The sequence below is a fragment of the Chaetura pelagica genome, unplaced genomic scaffold, assembly GCF_000747805.2.
Source record: "Chaetura pelagica isolate M959 unplaced genomic scaffold, ChaPel_1.0 scaffold420, whole genome shotgun sequence".
Lineage (NCBI taxonomy): Eukaryota > Metazoa > Chordata > Aves > Apodiformes > Apodidae > Chaetura > Chaetura pelagica.
In genome coordinates this window covers 1,130,307-1,139,975 of record NW_009951919.1, presented here as the reverse complement: position 1 = coordinate 1,139,975, position 9,669 = coordinate 1,130,307, and the positions used below count along the sequence as shown (strand labels likewise).

At 41.0% G+C, this 9,669-nt stretch overlaps 1 protein-coding gene across 1 annotated transcript in view; it reads left to right on the top strand.

The window, feature by feature from the left end:
• HNRNPAB (heterogeneous nuclear ribonucleoprotein A/B) overlaps positions 1-7,537 on the top strand; it is a 22,670-nt gene extending 15,133 nt beyond the window's left edge. Inside the window, exon 7 of the mRNA XM_009995235.1 lies at positions 6,827-7,537. The gene's annotated coding sequence lies outside the window, so the exon portion shown is untranslated. The remainder of the gene's footprint in view (positions 1-6,826) is intronic.
• The last annotated feature ends 2,132 nt before the right edge of the window (positions 7,538-9,669 follow it).

The following is a 9,669-nucleotide window of genomic DNA, read 5'->3' as shown; positions in this document are numbered from 1 at the left end:
GGCCCGCGGGGAGGGGCCGCCCCGCAGCGCCCCCTGCCGGTTGCCGCGGCGGTTCCGCGGGGCCCCTGTCGCAGAGCCCGGCCCTTGAGCCGCTCCCAAACAGCAGCTCTAGGCAGGGGGGCACGAGGAGAGCAGAACTCACCACTGAACCTGGGGCAGCAGGAGAGGTCCCTTTGTCTCTGAGGTCCCGTAGCACCCAGGGGGGAGAGGCAGTATCTGCTGGAATCCATGTAGAAACAACCCTGTGGTGTTAGTGGTGCCCCCCACCTCCCATGCCAGTACCAGGCACCTCCAAAGCAATCACATGTGTCTGAGGGCTCTTCAGGATGGTTTTTACAGCTGTATCTTAACCCTGTCTTTTGAAATACTTAGCCATGGAGGAAGTTTCTTTTACAGTTGAAGATATCTGAAGGTGGTGTCGTAGGTGTTAACACTGTATTAATTGTTCAATACGTACTTCACTTATTTTAACTAAAACCAAACCATTGATATTGTTGTACTCTTGTGTTTGGCTGGTGACAGGTGGATAGACCTGAGTACCTGAGAGCCACTCCTGGGATGAGCAGTAGTTAGGATAAAAAGTGGGAAGTGCTACCATCAGATTATTCCTCCTTTCCTGTTGGCTTGGAACTACTTAATTAAAAACAGGAAGAACTAGAAAGGATGTTCTGGGATGGGTTGAGTTACCTTTCACAGCAGATGTTGCATCCCATAACTGAGTTCATAAACTTACCATGCTTCAATCTAAGAGATACCAGATTTTTTTCCTTCCACATGCATGTTCACATTCTTCTGTTTTGAACTGGCACATCTGTTAAGAGAGCCTAGAAAATGGGTCAGACCCTTTTAAAACTACACACTTATCTCAGTTTGTTACTGACTACACGGAGCCATCAGTAATTATCTGTAGTTGCAGTTACTTGATAAATACAGGAGCAATTTAAATGAGAATCCAAAACCAAACTGCTGTGCCTTAAATTTAATTTAGGAAGTCAGACTGGGCTGTCACATACAAGTCAGGTTCTAAGTAACAAAAGACAGTGGAGGAAAAGTTAATAATGGCTGTTGATCTTTATTTGAACTCTGTCTGGTTAAGATATTTAGTAGGTATTTATAATAACAACCTGAACATTTACAATTTGTAAAGTTTATTCTTGGTTATAAATGCAGAATTCATTATACATATTCACACAACTGTAAAAGCAATCTGTACAGAGAGACCATTTAAAAAAATCTTAGTCTTTGCTTTTATTACAGAAAGCACAAGAAAATATATTTTTGGAGGTCTCTAGCTAATGTACTGTCCATTACAGCTTTAAACTAGAAATACATGATGCAGTACTAATTAATACCATTTTAACATGTTAAAACAATGGATAAGAAATACTGTTATTAATGCCTTCATTTTTTAAGTAGTTGTTCCCCAAAGAAACGAGTAAATAGAATACTTCTCATGGCACATACAGGATTAAAAATCACAAAAGAGTTTGCAAATAAGAGATGTTAAGTACGTTTTCTGTAGTTTTAGGATCTCTCTATATATTTCTTTTTAAGGTGATAACATTTTACAGAGATGTAGTCAGCTTTGTGTAAAATACCACATAAATACATTCAAAACAAAGCTTAATTTCTGCGAAGTGTCCACACAACACACACACCAACAGCCCTTTCTCCTCTGACAGCCTTACTGGAGTGATGCAACCACTCCCATAAATAAGGGACACTTGCATAACACAGTAGGGGATTAAGCCCTATCTGCATCATTTCAAAACACAGACAGAGAAAGCACATATTGCATGTGTTTTTCTAAACGGCATATAATGTAATTTAGATTTTAGATGCCATCAGGTGTAAGTTTCTCAAATTGTTGTTGTTTGAGAAGAGCCAGAGTATGTGCCAGTTTTTAAATATTTCTATGTTCAAAGTAATTTAATGCAACAGAGCAGGAGGTTTTCAGTTTTGACTGATACTTTGTGCTGAACATTCATCATGCTGAATGTTTTTGATTATTATTTTTTTAAAGATACCAGAGAAAAAGAATCCTAGATAGTAATGCAAAAACTTGCCACCTTATGAAATGGTAGGTCAGACTGCACTGCCAGAGAGACTAACCAGCCAACACCACAGGACTCAGCTCTTAACCTAGCTATTGCCAGTTTACTGCCTCTTTTGCTTAACTTGGAAATCCAGTGGGTAACCTGGGTGCTTTTGTTTTGTGAAACCAGATCCTAATTTTTTAATTTAATTGCAAAAAATGCAAGTTTGATATGCACCCACCTATACTTCAATACTATCTAAAATGCACTGTTCAAAGTTAAGGCAGCAATGCTGTGCTTAACAGCATGGAGAAGAGCAGCAAGTGGTTTCAGTGTAATTTACAGTGTTGGGACATTTCCATTTTAAGTTTCTATTCATTAACATCTATGTTATATAAGAAACCACACACAGACAAAAGTGAACATGAAGCTGTGCAGCTATGAGGCAACTTCTACCAGAACTTAGCAAACAGGGACCGATTGTTGTCCAAAGACATGAGGAAACCACAAATGTTAATAATGTATTCCTTATTCTACTCTGATGTCAATAATGCCACTTCTTATGCATTGAAAACTCATGTTTCCCAGCTTTCCAGCCTTCCTGTGGTTTTCCCCTAGGCTGTCTACAGTGGTACAGGGTCATACAATCTATTAGGTCCTTCTTCCCATTCATTTCTAAGGGATAGGTTTTCTGCTTCAGCTGCAGATTAGACAATAGTTTAGACATCCCTTCTGTTGTGCCATCTAATGGGACAGAACCTATGGAAAATCTGCAGTAGTTCACCTGGGGACGTGAAAATACTAGAAGTAATTCTTAGCTTACAATCATAAATTATAATCAAGGAAGACAAAGTTTAGGAAATGGGTTTTTACTCACTGGTTTGCTTCGGTGTGCAGCAAATTCCTCAGAGTGGAGCTTTGAAGTATTTAATACTGTACTAATTACAGTCAGGTTCACTGCAGTCCCAGGAACACAGTCAAAAGGGAGGTCACTCAGTGAGGATGAACTAGACTGAACAGATGTTTTATTTCCTCCACTTTTTTTTTTTTTTTTAATCACTATTGCAAAAGGGGTGCAGTACATTTCCTTACAGAAATACTGCCCTGTAAGGTTGCCACGGTCAGGATGTGCCAGTGATTGCCTTGGCAGGCTGAAAGTGGCTTTGGCCTCTCAAAATCTATCCAGATACTTCACCTTTCACATGAAAATCATCTTCCTTCAACAATGGGAAGGCTGGCTGTGCTCTTAAGCAAGTCAGCAGATACTTCTCAGGTAAAACTTAGGGGCTTTAAATGAGGTCAAGCCTGAGGTTTTTACTCCATCCACCCTCCACCCCAGATACAGTATTTGGCCAGGATAAGTGGTTTGGGGACATTTACATTCTAAAACTCTTCATCATTTGTTGTTAATAATATTTTTGCATATCTTAAATACAAATCTGTTCCCTGTAAAGAGAATAATTCAAAGCTTCCATTCTACAAAATTTTAAAACAGGAACTTGAGTATCTGCTACAAATAGATTTTACTTGTATAACACTTAAATTGTCTGGGCAACATTGGGACTTAAAAAAATAATCCAGTATACAATGATGTTTCCAAAAAAATACCAGATTGGGAAAGAAAGATTACAGTTTCTATCTGTGCACACCCATTTTACAAGTATCTTTTCAAAGTGCATAGTTATGCAAAACATGTACCTATCCCCATGTGTGCTGTCAGTTAAGAGACAGTGTTATGGCATAACATTTGCATAATTTATCTTGGCATAAAGTTTGTTTTCCTCCATTAAAAAAAGATCTCCTCTAGAGGGCAGCATTAAATCAGTGTTCAATGACCAGAAAACCTCAACTTTAAGACTCCTTTATAATATATACTAAATTTACAGGCTAATAAGGCACAGTTATACTGACCAAGGATGGTTATTTACCATTACAGTAAAGCTGAAAAATTCTGGCATCTTTATATTTTAATTAAGCTACAAATGCATTACAATGGTTGAGTTCTTTCCTTCTGGCCCAAAAGTCTGCTCTGTTTGGCTGATGGCAAAACCATGTGCTACCTACAAGAATTCACAGATTGATTCTTGACTGACAAGACAATAAACACTGCAGACTGAAATCTTTGCTGGTGTGACTGGGCACAAGTGTTGGCTGTAACTTGAACCAGTCACACCAGCAAAATGGGATGCTGAGCTTGCAGGAGGGGTGGGAAGAGAAACAAGCAGGCAAACGAGAGCACAGGCTTTCTGGAAAGCCTTGGTCATCACAAACATGCTACCTGGATAGTGGGTTGCTATGACGATCTTAAAACCATGGGTAATGACCTGTGTCACTGGCCATGGAATACTTTTGAATCACTGCACAGTGTGTCAAACTGCTGAAACCTCAGACATGTTTTGCTGGTTTGCTTAAGAATTTTAAATGCTGAATTTATGACATTACGGAAGACAAAAGCACACCTAAATATTTCTTTTTGTTTGTTTGTTTCCTAAAAAGAAAACACATCAGAAAGTCCCTTATTGGTAGAAGAAACATTCTTAAATACACAGGAGAAAAATCCATATGGAAATAAATTCATCACTATTCTATATACAACAAGCCTCAGAAGCAGTGAGCACAGGAAAGGCAGCTCCCCATGAGAACAAAACAAAGCATGTGGCAATGTCTTGATTCTTTTTTTTTTTTTTTTTTTTTTTTTTTTAAGAGAAACCATTAAATCCCAGTGCATTAAGGCTTGGAAACAGTTTCAGTTTGGAATCAGACCAGGTCTTCTCTACCACCTGTTTCATAACCCAGAGAAAGAATCCTTGGACTCACAGGCCCAGCTCACAATTCAGCTGCAAAACTATTAATTGATCTCACCTGCATCCATCAGCACAGGCCAAATCATCAGGTTCACCCTCTGGCAAGAGCCTCTCTGGAGCTGCCAGAATGCTGTCAGCACTGGAGTTACAGACACAGGGTTATTTGGCCATGTTTCCTTCCCCCACAGCAGCTTTATGGAGTCCTCCTTATGCTCACAGTGGGGCTGCATCACCCTGGAGCACCAGGGGCTGAACCAACACAACCACAGAGTGCTTGAGCGTTAGTCACCTAATGGATTTGTCATGTGCTGGGGCAAGGTGGTCCTGCCTGCAGAGCTTTGTGGGTGGAAAACTTGGGGATTTCAGTGAGTTCTTATGCCCTTAGGACTCAATTTGGGAACTTTACTTCAGGCTACAGTACGTTAGAGAGAGGATGTTGGGCCTACACTGTTAAATCGAACAAGCCTCCAAGAAAGCTGCTTGTCCTCTGCTTCTGGGCAGCAGGCAGACATGGTTATCTTAACATGATGGAAATCACCATGTCTTCGTAGTCAGTTAAATTAGGCTGAGGAGTTTGATTTCATAAACTAGAAAACAAAATGAAACAAGTTTGTCTGGGCTTCAGATTCCCCCAAGACCAGTAACTTAAGTGTGTTAACCAGAATGTCTATTGATGAACTAAATATTCTAGTGATCAAGCCAGATCAATTGCTCAGTCTCCAACTGACCTACATTTCCTAAACATTAACAGCCTGCCCATCAGTCATCTTTATTGCTACTGACATCTAGTGGGAGCATTTTGCTGCATTTCTGAATTCCTGTAAAACAGTCTTACATTCTCACAAACCAGACAAAAAGAGAGTGGTTTCCTAGAGGAAAAAATGCACTATACTTTGAGAGATGGAGATAATGACTGAGTTTTGAGGGAGACTGCCAGTACTACCTAGAAGTGAAATTTATCTTCATGAGCTATTTGCAAACTCCGAGTATTTAAAAAGACCCACATAAACATTTTCATATGGAAGGAGAAAACAGGCAACTGATCTGGTGCAGATTTGCTGAGCAAAGCACATAGTTTTTTAACTCTTCCCAACAATATTACAACTGCTCTGAAACAATTTAGCATTTAGGAACCTACTTTTCTAAGTATGTTTTTGTGGAAAGCATGTGGAAGTCTTAAACAGACTTCCCCTTAGACTTCATACAAGCAATAAAAAAAACCAACAACAGTGGTTCCTCTGATGCAGTTGGTCGATCTGCTCGATGCAATCGATGGCATAAGGCTCAGGTGGGGACTGGGAGGGACTTCCAAGTGCAGATCACAACCAACCCCCCACCCCAGCAGCCCTGCCCAGGAGTCTGTACCTCTGTTCCCAGGAGTTCTGCTTTTCACAGGCAATGAAAAAAGGTTGGTAGAGTTAGATGTCCCACCAGAACATCCTTGAAGACCTACTGGTTAATTCCTTGTAGCTGAGGTGGGCACAGGTGCTGTGTCCAGCAGGGTCTGTACATGCCAGTGTTTCTGATGGAAATGAGAGTGGCAGAAGGCCAGAGAAGCTGCAGCACACAGGCTGCTGATTGGTACATGCTGCATTCACCACATTTGGGATGCAGAATAAGCCAACATTGAGAGGGCATTTGCCTGGGACTTTTCACAGACGATCCCAAAAAGAGTTGGCAGCTGAGGCAGGAGCACTGATGGGTATGGACACCAGCCGTGGGCCTGTGCCAGGAGGATAATCCCAGCCTTCCTTGGCTGGCATGGAAACAGGGCAAGTGCTCAGGCTGTGCCTTGGGGGTGGGGATGAACAACCCCAATTAAGAAGTTTAGTCAATTCCAGATGAGCTCTCTTCCTCTGTTCCAAACAAATGTCTTGGGTTCTGTGGCAGCAGAGGCGCTGTGCTGGGAGGGGGACGGTTGCCGTGCAGAGTGAGGAGGGCAGCAGGTAAAGCACTACTCTGGTCTTCTGTATCAATGTTTTGCAGGCCTGGCAGTGGTCACAGTTGATGCCTACAAGCACTGGATATTCCACAAGTTGAAGACGGAATACTGACTTGTTTACCTGAAGATAATAGGACTTCGGGGTATTTCCTCAGAGAAAATATAAATTTTAATATAATTTCATAAGCTTTGGAGGTTAGCTTGTCTTGTAGCTTCAGTGATATCAGACTTCAAGTAGGAGCTAGATAGAAAGCTGTTTAGTTTTTGCCAGCGTATGTAAAACAAGACTTTTCTATCTGCATTGTAGATTGTTTGTGGACACTTCCAGATTCTTGTGCTTTTCTGCAGTCATTCTGGGGACTGAACTCTCATTGATACAATAGAGGTTCCATGAACAGGACACGTACAGGAATTTTGAGTGTAGAAACCAGCAGTGTTTGTGATTTGGAGTAGTGAATTGCTTTTAGTTTGGAGATTACAGGGGGAGATGGGAAGAGCAGCTGTCCATTAAGGGAACAATTACAGATCTTCTTCCCAGTGACATCAATGAGAGATTTGCCTTCAACCTTCCACAGAAGATTTTTAGCTTTAATTTGAGACAGTAAAAGGGGTCTTTCAAAAGCACTAAAAGCCAGTGGGAGCTTGTTTGACTGCTCCTTATGCCTTTAAAGACCCCTGCACCAAAAGTGATAGCTAACAACATGAAATAGAAGTAAATAAAAATGCATTTTCATTGCTGTTTTTGAGTTACATAATTCTTGTTTTTTAATTTGTTAGTTGATCTGAATTTACATGGATTTAATCTATGTGGTGACCAAAAAAATGGTCAGTAACTGGTAAAGATGCAAAGTAGAACCACAAAGCAAGCAATGTGTAGGTGTAGACCCTAAGCAGCTAACAGGTAACAAGTTCACTGCCTGCAGCCCTAAATCTTTGTGTCCACATCTACTAAGCTAGATGGCCATTTCAGCATTTACCAGCAGGTAACAAATGCTCCCAGCTGACTGAGAGGATAAGCTCAAGGACACCTAGGACCCAGCCACAGATAAGAACTCAAAGACACCAGTCAAACATCACCCTACCTGTGTGGAGCACTGAGCATGTTCCCAGTGTTCTCCAGAGTGTCAGAGCAAGAACTACCTTAGCACTAGGTCATCTTCTGCAGGGCAGATCACCCCTGGATGGTCACATCCCTTTCTTAAGTCCTCTCTGGCAGCCGCTGCTGTAAGAGATGCAGTGGAACAAGCATCTAACAGGGTTCAGATCTACTCTGCACCAAAAATTACTCCCATTTGTGTTCTCCAAGATCAAGGCCGATCTCACCTGGTCTGATATGGTCAGGCTTTTAATTTCACCTAAGACTCCTACACAGAGCATAGCAACTGGTATTGGGCTGAAGTGTTTCCTCCAGAAATGGTCTAGATCAAAACCGTTAGGTTAGATCTAGATGGTTAGATAAAAAATGCATTAAAGTGATGGGTATTGCATCACTGGCCTGGTTAGGATTAACCAGTCTCACCATTAAAAAAATCCATCACTTTATTTCATTTTGTGCAGCTTCAGCTTCCATCCACTGGACGGGTATGTGTACATCTTTCTCTGTTCAGTTTAAGAACTTGTTAATACAATGTATCTCCTCCCTTTAAAGGAATCCAGTTGCCTCTTGATTTTCATTGTAAGCTGAACAAACTGGGCTGTGGGCCATTTTCCTCCTCCCTGAAATAATTTTTTATGGCTTTTTAGTGCACAATATATATATTTTTTTTTTCAACACCTTTAAAAATGTGGACAGGAATAGTGTGACATGTTTAACTGATCTCAATGCCATATGCAGATCTCAAAATTGTAATTCTCCTTGTATTCATTACCCTGCTCTGCACAGGTAATGAATCAGCCCAAGATAGACGATTTAAAGCAACCAAAAAAGGAGAGGAAGAGGAGGACAAGAGGAGTGTGCAGAGTTACAGTGTTTACAATTAAAACCACATAAACCAAGAAAAAAACCAAACACAGATGTGCCCTACAAACCAAGACAATTAAATACTCCAAACTCCCAAGCTTGGGAACCCCAACAGCAACTTCATGTGCTCTGTTGTTTAAGAACAGACTTCAGCAGAGCCCTCCCTGTCCTGCAACTCTACACTGAAACCATTACTATTTTTTGTGTTCTGTAATTTTGCAGTGGAGGTTTCTTGTGGAATTGGGGTTCCACAGTAACAAAGTGCTTGCACAGCTTCAGCCACAAACCCCAGGACAAGACCCAGAGGTGTTTCCACTTGAGGGAAAAAAGTTTTTTGTGATAGTAGCAGAAATACCCACAGGTAGTCAAAGTTGTTCTGTTCAGAGTGTCTGTTTCCATTGTATTAACAACAGGTAGCAATGAATGGAGCTTGGCTTTGTTTCCTCTACAAGTCCTTGTTTGACCAGATGGTACGTTCAGCAGCTTCTCACTCCTAGGGCTGCATCCTTTTTTTTCTTCGTTTTCAGCCAGGTGTTTTCACTCTTTTAATGTGCACATGCAATGCAAATACAGGGTTGAGAGCCAAACGAGGACAGAGGTTTCTTCCTCCTCCATGCAGGGAGGCACACAGGGAACACACTGTCTCAGCACTCTTAGTTCACACAGCAGCAACCTTAGCTGTGAACACTGTTAATTCCCAGCCTCTGCCATTGGTTCCTTTATCAAATCCTGATGTTATCATGCACATCTAATGGGTTTGGGAGCTTTACAGTGTTTCCCAAGTCCATAAATGACAGAATCCAGTATAAAAAAAGGTCAATATATTACTGTTGAAAGTTTTTTTTCCTCCTTTTTTTATACAAAAATTTAAAAAGATCAAAATATATCACATTATTTACATATTGTGCATCATGCTTAGAGATCACT